Consider the following 12,488-nt stretch of genomic DNA (forward strand, 5'->3'; position numbering starts at 1 on the left):
AGGTGGAGCAAGTCACGTCTTACGTGGATGGCAGCAGGCAAAGAGAGAGAGAGTTTGTGCAGGGGAATGCAGATGGGAATTCAAGATGAAATTTGGGTGGGGACACAGCCAGACCATATCAAGGAGCATTGGAGTCCAGGCTCTTCACCACCCTGCACTGTCTTTCTTGCCAGTTCAAGCTGTCGGGAGAGTGAATAATGAGAAGAAGAGAACCAGAAGGAGAGCCAGGGGGCATGGGAAGAAATTGCTTTTACAAGGAAGGAATGAGCAACACTCACAAATGTCACAGGAAATTTCATCAAGAAAGGACCAGAAAGCAAGTGTTCATTTCATTTGACAATGAGAAGGCTGATAACTTTTACCAGAGCTGTCTCGATGGAGTGGAGGGATTGGAAGCCAGATTGTGGTGGGTTGAGGACTGAGTGGGAGACAGTAAGCGTGGACAACTCTTTTCAGAAATGTAGCTGTCTAGCAAGTGGGAGGTAAGGGTAGAGGCTTCTTTAAAGATGTGTGGGCAGGCAAGCATCTGGGTTGGTAGGTGAGGTTGAGAGGAAGGGATGGTTCATTGATAGAACAGGTACTGAGGATGAGAGGAGATGGGAACTAGAGTGGGTTGGGGGCACGAACCCCGGACTGGAAGAGGCCACCTTGTCTGCTGAAGGAGAGGGCCGAAGGGCAAGGTGCAGAACTCTAAAGTTCCACCATGAACATCCTGAAGTCACAGACCAGGAGCTGGGTGGGTATCTTGAGTTTAGACCGCTGAGTTTAATTCCTTATGAAAATCATGCTCTGGGCTAGGCAAGGTGGCTCATGCCTGTAATCCCAACACTTTGGGATACCCAAAGCAAGGGAATCATTTGAGTCCTGGAGTTTGAGACCAGCCTGGGCAAAATGGCAAGACCCCATTTCTACAAAAAAATTTAAAATTAGCCAGACATGATAGTATGTGCTTCTAGTTCCAGCAACTTGGGAAGCTGAGGTGGGAGGATCGCTTGAGGTGGGAGGATCGCTTGAGCCTGGAGGTCAAGGCCTGCTGTGAGCCATGATTGCATCAGTGCACTCCAGCCTTAGCAACAGAGCAAGGCCCTATCTCAAAAAAAAAAAAAAAAAAAAATGCTCTGGACGATCAAACGTAGGTGAATAAAAAGTGACTTCAGCCTAATGACTGGAAAAGAGATAGCATGAGAAGCTATTTTGGGCCAAGTAAGTTAGTGAAGTAGGAAGGCAAGGATGAGCAGGAGAGACTTGGGAGATTCAACAAACACAGCTTGTTGGCTGGTGGTGGGGCACACACAAGGAGGGGACAATGGTGCTCACCTGTAAGGAGGAGGAGGGTGGTATTTTTAACCATGACAAAGAGTGAGGGATGGGAAGGTTTTGAGGAGGAAGATAATGAGTTCCTGTTTGTGCTTTCTGCAGAGAAGGGAGTAGGTGGTGGGTAAGAATGTGAGGCTTTGCTAGGCTGGGGAGGGGGCTGGGCTTGAGTGGGGGTGGGCAGGAGGGAGGCAGAGGGACCTGCTCAGTTGATGAGTGGGGGAGTTAGCATCTGAAAAGATAGCACCCTTCACTAGCTTCTCACAGTCTTGCGTCATCTGGATTTTTCTAGTGCACGGTTTCTCATTCTTGGCAATATTAGTATGTTGGACCGGATGATTCCTTGTTGTAGCCGGCTTCTGGCGCTTTGTAAGAGTAGCCGGCTTCTGGCGCTTTGTTAGAGTAGCTGGCTTCTGGCACTTTGTAAGATGTTCAGCAGCAGCCTCCCCTCGGGGAGGTTCGGCTTCTACCCACTGGATGCCAGCAGCAACCCTCCAGTTGGGAAAACCAAACACATCTCCAGGCATTGCAAAATGTTCCCTGGAAAGCAAAATTGCCCCCAGTTGAGACCTCTGTTCTCTCAGCTTTTCCTTACATCACTTGAAAATTGTTGATTAAAAGGTAAGCCGTTTGATAACCTTTTTTAGCAAAAGCACTTGTGTCCAGTTCGAAATCCTGGCTCCACCACTTCTCTGGTTCATAACCTTGAGTGACGTTTTTGCCTTCTCTTGGTTTCTTTTTTTTTTTTTTTTAATCTGTAAAATGGAGTTTTTGAGAGGACTGAGTGAAGAAATCCATGTAAAGCATCGGGCTCAGTACAGGATGCCTGGTCAGTGTTCAATCATTGCTGGCTATCTTTATTAGTATTTTAGTGGTATTTAGGCACTGGTGATGTATCCAGACCACATTTGGAAATTTGGACCTGGAGATACAGACCTCACACATGTATCACAGACAAGAGGGCACACTCGAGGCTGTGGATATCTATACATGGTCTGGAGAGAAAGTAGACAGGAAGAAGAAGAGAGGCCATGTAGACAGGGAACTAGGTGTAGTTCTTCATCTAACCAACATTAAGTGGCAGCCCTGACCTTTGGGCAGTGGGAAGCATGGTCACTGATTGTCTTCTTGTGGAATGGGAACAACGTTGATGCTGGAGTTAGTTGAGTGCACACCTTGGAGTCAGGTGCTGTGCCCATGTTAATGCTCACTACAAGGCTATGAATTAGGCACTCTTTATTGTGCTCATTTTATAGATAAAGAAACTGACACATAGAGAAGTACGATGGTGAAGGAGGGTGAGTTCAGCAAGGTAGGGTAGGCGAAAGGGCCTTTCACACAGAAAGGGGCCACATGAGGAAAGGCAGAGGCCCAGAACAACCTTGGAACAAAGAATGACAGAGGTACAAAGGGTTGGAAGGCAAGACATGGATGGCTTCCTCTCTAGGGGCATCCCTGGCAGTGCCATGTCCAGCCATATTGGAGCCCAAGGCAAAAGGGAAAGTCAGTCATACTGATTCTGTCTGTTTGTATTTATTTATTTATTTATTTATTTATTTGAGACAGAGTCCTGCTCTGTCACCCAGGCTGGAGTGCAGTGGCGTGATCTTGGCTCACTGCAACCTCCACCTCCTGGGTTCAAGTGATTTTCTTGCCTCAGCCTCCCGAGTAGCTAGGATTACAGGCCCACACCACCATGCCTGGCTAATTTTTTTGTATTTTTTTAGTAGAGACAGGGTTTCTCCATGTTGGCCAGGCTGGTCTCGAACTCCTGACCTCAGGTGATCCGCCCACCTCTGCCTCCCAAAGTGCTGGGATTACAGGTGTGAGCCACCACACCAGGCCCTGATTCTGTCTTTATTTAAAATTTTAGTATTTTGTTCATCTTGGAACTTTTACATTCATTTTTCTTTTTTAACAATTGCACTAAAATATTCTTTATCATGACTGAATTTGTTGGCACTCACTTGGATGGATTGAACAGAATGCCAAACTCTTCTAGCCTTCTTGGCCTTGCTGCTTACGAGGCAAATTCCAGCCTGGGTCACTCCCTTGTCCCGTAGCCAGGAGAAGACAAGGATCCTGATTCCAGCCCCACAGGACAAGAGCCAATGGAAGAGAGGTAATTCCGTGGAAAACCAAGGGCTTTCAAAAAGGGAAAATGGATCTGGGCACCTAAAACCTAACCAATCTGTCTACTACAAGAAGTTCCTCTTTGGGCCATCCAAAGATCCTTGATGGCGGGAAGAAAGCATTCCAGGGGTGCTGAGGAGAGGAAGAAAGGAGAGAGTGGGAAGTGGGGTCGGCACATGGAACATACACAGCCAGGTGGTTAAGAACCTGTGCTACATCGTCATAGGAAAAATAAAAACAAAAACAAAACAAAAGCAAAACAAAATAAAAGAACCTGTGCTGCAGTGGAGAAGGCTGAGTTTTAGCTCAAACACCTACTAGTAGTGTCATTTTACCTCGTAACAACGGGGTAAGCCTCAGTTTCCTGGCTATAAAATGGGGATAAAAGTACCCATCTCATAAAGTTGTTGAGAGGATTAAATGAATTTAGTCATGTAAAAGTGCCTGAGCATAAGTATTCATCATTTTTTCCTTTGTGTTTTATTTTTTATTTTTTTATTTTATTTTATTTTATTTTATTTTATTTTATTTTATTTTATTTTATTTTATTTTTTGAGACGAAATCTCACTCTGTTGCCTAGGCTGGAGTGCAGTGGCCCGATACTGGCTCATTGCAGCCTCCGCCTCCCAGGTTCAAGCAATTCTCCTGCCTCAGCCTCCTGAGTAGCTAAGATTACAGGTGCCCACCACCATGCCCGGCTACTTTTTTGTATTTTTAATAGAGACGGGGTTTCACCATGTTGACCAAGCTGGTCTCAAACTCCTGACCTTGGGTGATCCACCCACCTCAGCCTCCCAAACTGCTGGGATTACAGGCATGAGCCACCATGCCTGGCCACTTTCTTCCTTTTTTAAGAACTATGGTATCAGCATTTAAAAATTTATTATTTTTCAAGCTGAGTGATGAAGGTGAGAGAGATGGAATAGTAACATGAGGCTTAGGAAGATCCCAGGGAAGGTTTGTTTTGTTTTTCTCCCAGTTGGGAGAGCAAGAGAAGGGTCCAGTGGAGAGGGAAAAACAGAGGCATGTGGTAAGCAGAGTCTCCGCTGAGTTGGGAATACCATATATATCCTCAAATTGAGCTCATCCATTCCAATTGAATGATTGGATCAGGTTTGCACATGCTGCTGGCAGTGTGGTCAGAATAAAGCCAGGGTCTCTGAATGCCAGGGCAGTTTTTCTCCCTGAAAACCTGGCCACGGTACTATACCCAATCAGTGTAAATCCTGGAGTCACTCCTCGTGCCCAGGTCATAAGGATGTGAGATATGATGAGATCTTTCCCATTACACTGTTAATGAAGCCCCACTCAGCTAAAACACACCCTGAAGGGGCCCTGTAAGATAAACACTCTGGCATTTCCTCTAGAGTTGCTGAATATCAGGGAAAATGCTTTCCGTTCTTAGGTTATTAATTCTGAAAGCTTCATTTCCAGCTATAATGGACCTTGGTGATAAAAGGGTCAGATAAATGGGTCACAGCAACAATCTCTTAAGAAAGTAAGGTCTGCTTTTTTTGTGTGTGGAATTAATAAGGGCCTCACCCTCTTCACCTGGGAACCCCAGGAGGTCCAAAGCAAGCCCTCCCTGACCTTTTGGGGTGAAGTCCCCCACTCCGTGTTTCCATAGAACCTTGGGATCAATGCTGACAAGCCTTAACCACCATGCACAGTCTCTCCCCTATAGTTTCTGAGGGCAGAGATTCTCTTATTTGCCTCTGTATCCCCAGCATCTATCAGAGTACAAGGCACACAGTGTGTCAACTCATGTCTCATGAATGAACTTACATGCTTTACAAAACATCATCACAAACCAGCTGTTGGAAAAAAGAACCCTGTCATTTCCTGAATTAGCAAAGTTCAGAGCTGGCTTTTCCAGCAGGTATGTTGTTCTGAAACTGACCAAATAGTCTCATAGACAGTTTCTTCTGATAAACATTTGAAAGTTACCCTTCTGGTCTTAAACCTTGAAACTCACCAGATCCAGACAATGAGATGCCAGGCCCCTCATTCATCATGATTGCTTCCTTACTCCTCCCCAGTTCCTGTTTTCTCATACATAGTTACATTTCTCCCTTCCCATATAAACCCCTAATTTTAGTCAGTTAGAGAGATGAATTTGAGACTGATCTCCCATCTCCTCCACTGCAGCACCTGATTGAAGCCTTCTTCCTTGACAGTACTCATCTCAGTCATTGACTTTCTATGTGGCGAGCAGCAGGACCTACACCAAAACCCTGGTGTTTCAGTAACAGTTCAGGGTGGAAACAACCACGTGTGTTAACAACAGTAATGATGTTGACAATGTACAGTAACTAAAAGTTGAGTACTTACTGTATGCCTGCCATTGTTCCAATGATTCTAATGGCACTATGTGTGTTAATAACAGTAATGATGTTGACAATGAGCAATAACTAAAATTTGAGTACTTACTGTATGCCTGGCACTGTTCTAATGATTCTAATGGCACTTTCTACTGATGATCTCATTTAATCTCAAAATAAACCTATAAGGTAAGCTACTAATATGTACATTTTACAGACGAGGAAACTGAGGCTCAGAAAGGTTACACACAGGGTATTTGTCTTTGGCAATTACCCTCAGGCTCTCTTGCTGCAAACTGAGCTCCAGGGGCCAAAATAAGGCATGGAATTTGCCAACTTTAAATCTAAGGGATATTTTAGTGTGTCTGAGCCATAGATTTATACTGTAAAATAACAGGTCCCTCTAGTCTGGGCCTACGGTTTCAGAAAAAGTGGAAAATACTCCCCCGGTGGTTTTGTAAATAGTCCTTAATTGAACTCAGCATTGGTATCATTACCACCAAGTTCTGCAATTAACCAGCCTGAAGATTGCTTGCTAGGTTGCAGCTACAGAGATATTTACATATCCATGTTTTTACTGTAGGCAAGACTTCCAGCATGTAAATTGCTTATCCAGCCATAATCATAGCTGCTAGGAAGCTGCCTGGGGCCATTTCAGGGGAATGAGGAAGGGAAAGGATTCCCCTAAAGCCAGCTGTTGCTATCTCAGAATAACAACACTAACAATCAAGAACTAACATATGTACAGTCCTTTAAAAATTACAAAACACATTCTCATACAGTGACTCGCGTCCATTTTTAATTTCTGTAATAGTAGGGAGGAGAGGACTGCTGTGAGGGTCATTATTTTAAAGAAGAATCCCCAAAGCCCTGTTTCCTCCAGGGCAATATTGTTGTCTTTCATTCAATAAATATTCAGTGAGCACCAACTATGTGCAAGGAACTGTACTAGGTGCTGGAATGTAATGGTGAACACAATAGACACTGTCCCTGGGCTCATGAAGCTTATAGTCTAAGTGGTGAGAAAGACCTTAACCAAATCATGCATACAAATAAATATAAAATTGTAACTACTGCAGTGCCACCAGAGAGGTAAAAATTGCAGTGGGATCCTAAAATAGAGAGATTTAATCAAGATCAGGAAAAACTTTTCTGAGCTGTGATAATTAGGAGTTAACTAGGCAAAGAAAGAAAAAAGAGCGTTTCATGAACAGGCAACAGCATGTGTAAAGAACCAACACGTCTAGAACTAAGAGCATGTGTAAAGTCTCTAGAACCAAAGGAAGTTATCATTTCTGCCAAATGACCAACCTATTTTCTGCCATATTTTATTGGCTGAGGCCTTTTTAAAAAAGCATCATTAGAATATAGAATCTTAGAAATGGAAGGGATTTTTCAGGGTGCCATAGTCCAGGTAACAAACAGTAGGTGCATAGCTGATTTTTGAATGAATGGAGTGTCAAAGGAGGTGTATCAGTTAGTTTTTGCTGAATAACAAACTATCCCCAAACTAAGTGGCTTAAACAACCACCCAGCTGTTCATTCTGTGGATTGGTGATTTGGATGGAATCAGCTGGGTAGCTTTCACCTGCTCTAAACTGGGTTTATTTATATACTTACGGACATCCCCCAGGTCAGTCAAAATGGTGTATCACTGTTTTCTGTGATTGCTAATCTTCCAGCAGATTAGACCAGGTTTGTTGATACAGCAGCAGGGTTCTGAGAGAAGCAAAAGAGGTTGCTAGGCCTTTTATAGCCTCAGGTTCAGGACTCTCACAACCTCATTTCTGCCATATTCTGTTGGCTGAGGCTTTTTTTTTTTTTTAAATGATCAATAGAATATAGAATCTGAGAGATGGAAGGGATTTTTCAGGGCGCTCTAGTCCAGGTAACAAACAGTAGGTGCATAGCTGAATGAATGGAAAGATGAACACACCACACACGCCCATCTTCAGCAGTTCCAGCCCGTGGAATATTGCGCTAATGGGCTGGAACTGGTTTCTCTACCTTGAGTTTATTTTTAATTTCACATCCTTGCCCCCATCCACAGTGAGGTCAGAGAGGTGTATCTAAAATGTCAACCTCACCTTACAACCTTCAATGTTTCCCCAGTGTCTGCCAAGGCTATTTGTCATCAAAATCACCAGGATAGGCTGTTTTAAATACTGACTTTGTGCCGGGCTCAGTGGCTTAGGCCTGTAATCCCAGCATTTTGAGAGGCTGAGTTGGGAGGGTCACTTGAGGCCAGGAGTTCAAGACCAGCCTGGGCAACATAGCAAGACGCTGTCTCTACAAAAAAAATAAAAAATACAGACTCCTGTCCTCCATCCTAGATTCACTGAATCAGAATTTTTGGGATCAATATTTTTAAAAGCTGTCCCAAGGAGTTAGATCCAGCAACTGATCCAGCTTTTGGGTACCAGTGGGCTGCCAGGCAGTCAGATTCAAGTTTTGCAAAGAAGGTTTTCTAGCATTATTGATCTCATCAGCTCAGACACTTGCCTTCTTAAAAAAAAACTCATACTCCTCCCTCTGCTCTACCCCCAGAACTGATGTCTTCCTTCATTGTGAACCCAATATATCCTGTAGAGACTTTAAAAAATCATATTGTTTTTCAAAATGCATTATTAAAATTGGTATACACATTTGCCACACTCCCACTCCCCGCCCCAGCCCTTTTCCCACTCCAAGTAGATTGTCAGGTCCTTGAGGGTCGTATTCATCATATTAACTTCAGTGCTTACTGGAGGTCTCAGTGCAAAATTGATCCAATGAACCCAAGTGTTCATGGAGGGATGAATGGATAAACAAAACGTGGTATGTACACAAAATGCAGTATTATTCAGCCTTAAAAAGGAAGGAAACTCTAACGCATACCTCAATAGAAATGACCCTTGAGAACATTACGCTAAGTGAAAAAAGCCAGTCATGAAAAAGATAAATAATCTATGATTCCACTTATATGAGATACTTTGAGCAGTCAAATTCAGAGATAGAAAGTAGAATGGTGGTTGCTAGGGGCTAGGAGGAAAGGGAGTAAGGTTGTTTAATGGGTACAGAGTTTCAGTTTTGCAAGATGAAAATAATTCTGGAGATGGATGGTGGTGATGGTTGTACAACAATATGAATGTCCTTAATACCACAACTTTTAAGTTAGGATGGTCAATTTTATGTTATGTGTATTTTCCCACAATTAAATTTTTTTTTAAAGTTGAACTGCTGAAAGTATAGATGGCCACCAGGCAGTTATTGAATGCCTCCAGGCTTGGGATATTTCCTGACACATGACTTTGCCAGAGACCAGCTCATGAGTTTGATTATAACTTGGATTCTTTAAGATAATGGCTCTGCACTTATTCCATGAGCCACTGATGAGTGCCAGTCAGCTGAGGTTAGGCCAGCGCTGCTAGCTCCTGGCCGTCTCTGCCTGGCTCCTGAGGCTTGGCCCCTCTCCCATTTTCTGCTCCAGTCCTGTTGTGGTCTCGGCGCTGTTCTTGCTTGCAGACTTGGTGTAGCTCTGCCTCGGTGGCTGTCTCTGTTCCCAGCTTCCCACAGCTCATTGACCCTGCCAGACCCAGGGGACTCAACCCCAGCTCATGTCAGCCTCCTTGGAAGAAGAAACCAGATAAAAGTTCTGTTTGTTTCTTTTCTTTTTCCTTCCTTCCTTCCTTCCTTTTCTTTCTTTCTTTCCTTCCTTCCTTCCTTTTTTTTTTTTTTAATCAAAGTCTCGCTCTGTCACCCAGGCTGGAGGGCAGTGGCGCGATCTCAGCTCATTGGAACCGCTACCTCTCAGGTGCAAGCGATTCTCCTCCCTCAGCCTCCTGAGTAGCTGGGATAACAGGCGCGTGCCACCATGCCCGGCTATTTTTTGTGTGTTTTTAGTAGAGATGGGGTTTCACCATGTTGGCCAGGCTGGTCTCCAACTCCTGACCTCAGGTGATCCGCCCCCCCTCAGCCTCCTAAAGTGCTGGGATTATAGGCATGAGCCACCGCGCCCATCCTGAAGATGCTTTCTTAAATAGAGCCAAGGCTCCTGTACTTATAATGCTCTATGGTTCAGATCCTACCTGCTGGAGTAATGCAGGACAAGTCCCATCCCTTTCCCATACAGCATCTCTGCAAAAATTCAAGCATTCAAACACAGCTCTGATGATCCTCCCCAAGTCTCCCAGATCTTGTTTCTCAGATAACAGACTTCTAGATCCTTCCCCCTACCCAGTTGCCCTTGCCTGACCCCATGAGAGTTGATTCATGTCCTCTTGAAACACGGCCCTCAGAAGTCAGTAAATTCTCCGGAAGGCATCTGACCAGTGCAGAGAAGGCCAGGATTATTATTTCCACTACATGGACCCCAATGTGCTGACTCTTGAAATGAATCCAGATAGCCATTATGTTTTTAAACTTGACTATAAACTCGAAGTCTGCTTGTTTAACCACACGCTTTATACGTCAGCTGAAAGTGAAATCAAACCGATGTACTTGAAACTTCAGATTGTCTAAGATCTCTAATTGCAGTACACATTGGGCAGCCACTGAGCCATTTCCATTGTTTTAATATCTTTCCATTAATTTGTCTGAAAAGTTAACTAATTTGCATATGAAGACACAGCATCTCTGGCTGTCACCCCATTTACAGGCATGACTCAAATTTCACAGGCTGGTTGTCCTCACTTGCCTGAGCAGGATGTCACCTCCCTCCCTGCATGATCTGACCCAGTTATTTCGGGGATCTCCAAGGGGATCTCCTGTGGGTTCTAAACAAACCCCTAAGGTTCATCTACTCCAGCTTCTTCGTGACCGTCGGCTGCCCTTGAAGCCCTCCCACCAGGTACCTGCAGGGTTCTGCCACAAGAACGAGAACACGGCATCCCTGCCATGGATCCCTTAGAGCCTCTAAAGCTCTTTTCCAAACCTAGCACCCCCTTGTCCCAGGCCCCTCAGTGGTTCTGTTTGCACCTTTGTCTTTCAGAGTCTCTGCTGCTGCCAGACAATCCCCTTTCTGCAGGGATGGCCACAAGGAATGCTTCAAGGGGCTCCTCTTCCCTCTATTTTTATCAGTCACCCCCAAATCAAATCAAAACATAGTATGTAAAGTATGACTAGAAACATCTTTAGAATTCTTTGCCATTTTTGATGTCTAACACACAAACTAAGCAAAAGATGTGATTGTCACGCACACATAGCTCTGACACCAGGGAAGTCATCTAGCACATTTCCCGTGCCCTCCTCCCACCCCATTCTGTCCAGATGATAAGCCTGAGACCCAACAGGAGAAGTTACTTAAACAGAAAGATCATGTTAAGACGTTAAAACCAGGAATAAATCCCAGTCTCCTGTGATCCCCAGGAAATCAAAGAAAAAAATTCTTTCCTAACAAAATGAATCGCCTTCATGATATTTATCTGGAAACCACAAGATACTTTTTTTAAGTGAATGAGAAATTATATTTTGTGATAAACCCCTAGCAAGAAGTTCATCCAACCTGTTACTCACCCTTTGCCCCAATCTTTTACTATCCCTTTCCATCACCTACCAACTATGTTTTAGTTAGGAAAAGATTGACAAAATCCAGCAGTGATATTGCTGGAAAACATGAAGTTGATTTTTTTTCTTAACTGTAAGTTGAACAAGTTTGTTCTTGAGGGCAAATGCTAAAAAAAGATAAGCAGGTGAATCTCTTATTTTTCTGACATTGAAAGCTGATTTTCCTTTCCTATTAGATTTGCTATTTTCTCTGTATGTAGTCTCTGACCCAGGCTTTTCTTTGAATCATGGAAAAATTATTACTCGTATCTGTGCCTCAGTTTCCTCACATGTAGAATGGACTTTCATGGTGCCTCCAATGATTGCTAAGTGAAAAATGGTACCCAGCAAGCAGGTGACAAGCGTTCCATCCATTCCTGTACTCATCACAGGTTTATGGATCCAATAAATATTTACTGAGTACCAACTATGTGACAGGCAGTGTTCTTGGTGCTTAGAGTACCTCAGTGAACAAAATTAAACAAAAAAGACAAAAATCCCTGCCCGTGTGGAGCCTACATTCTGGTGGGGAAACAATAAACATAAAAATTAGCGACTAGGCGCAGTGGCTCACACCTGTAATCCCAGCACTTTGGGAGGCCGAGGCGGGCAGATCACCTGAGGTCAGGAGTTCAAGACCAGCCTGGCCAATGTGGTAAAATCTTGTCTCTACTAAAAATACAAAAATTAGCTGGGTGTGATGGTGTGCTCCTGTAATCCCAGCTACTCTGGAGACTGAGGCAGGAGAATTGCTTGAACCCCAGAGGCGGAGGTTGCAGTGAGCCGAGATTGTACCACTGCACTCCAGCCTAGGCAACAGAGCGAGACTCCATCTCAAAAAAAAAAAAAAAAAAAAAAAAAGCAAATAACCTAATATATTGGAGGTAATGAGGTCTGATGAGGTCTGCAGTGTAGAAAAACACAGCACAGCAGGTAAGGGGAGGTCAGAGAAACTAGGGTGGGGTGGGGCAGAACCAAGACTGCTGTTTTTGAAAATTGCAGTGAAATATACACAACATAAAATTTAAGTGTACATTTCAGTGGCATTAGGCATTCAAACTGTTGTGCATAATCCCAGCTACTCAGGAGGCTGAGGCAGGAGAATCGCGTGAACCCAGGAGGCGGAGGTGCAATGAGCTGAGATCGTACCATTGCACTCCAGCCTGGGCAACAAGAGTGAGACTCTGTCTCAAAAA

The sequence above is a fragment of the Gorilla gorilla genome, chromosome 7 (genome assembly GCF_029281585.2).
Source record: "Gorilla gorilla gorilla isolate KB3781 chromosome 7, NHGRI_mGorGor1-v2.1_pri, whole genome shotgun sequence".
In the NCBI taxonomy this organism is placed as follows: Eukaryota; Metazoa; Chordata; class Mammalia; order Primates; family Hominidae; genus Gorilla; species Gorilla gorilla.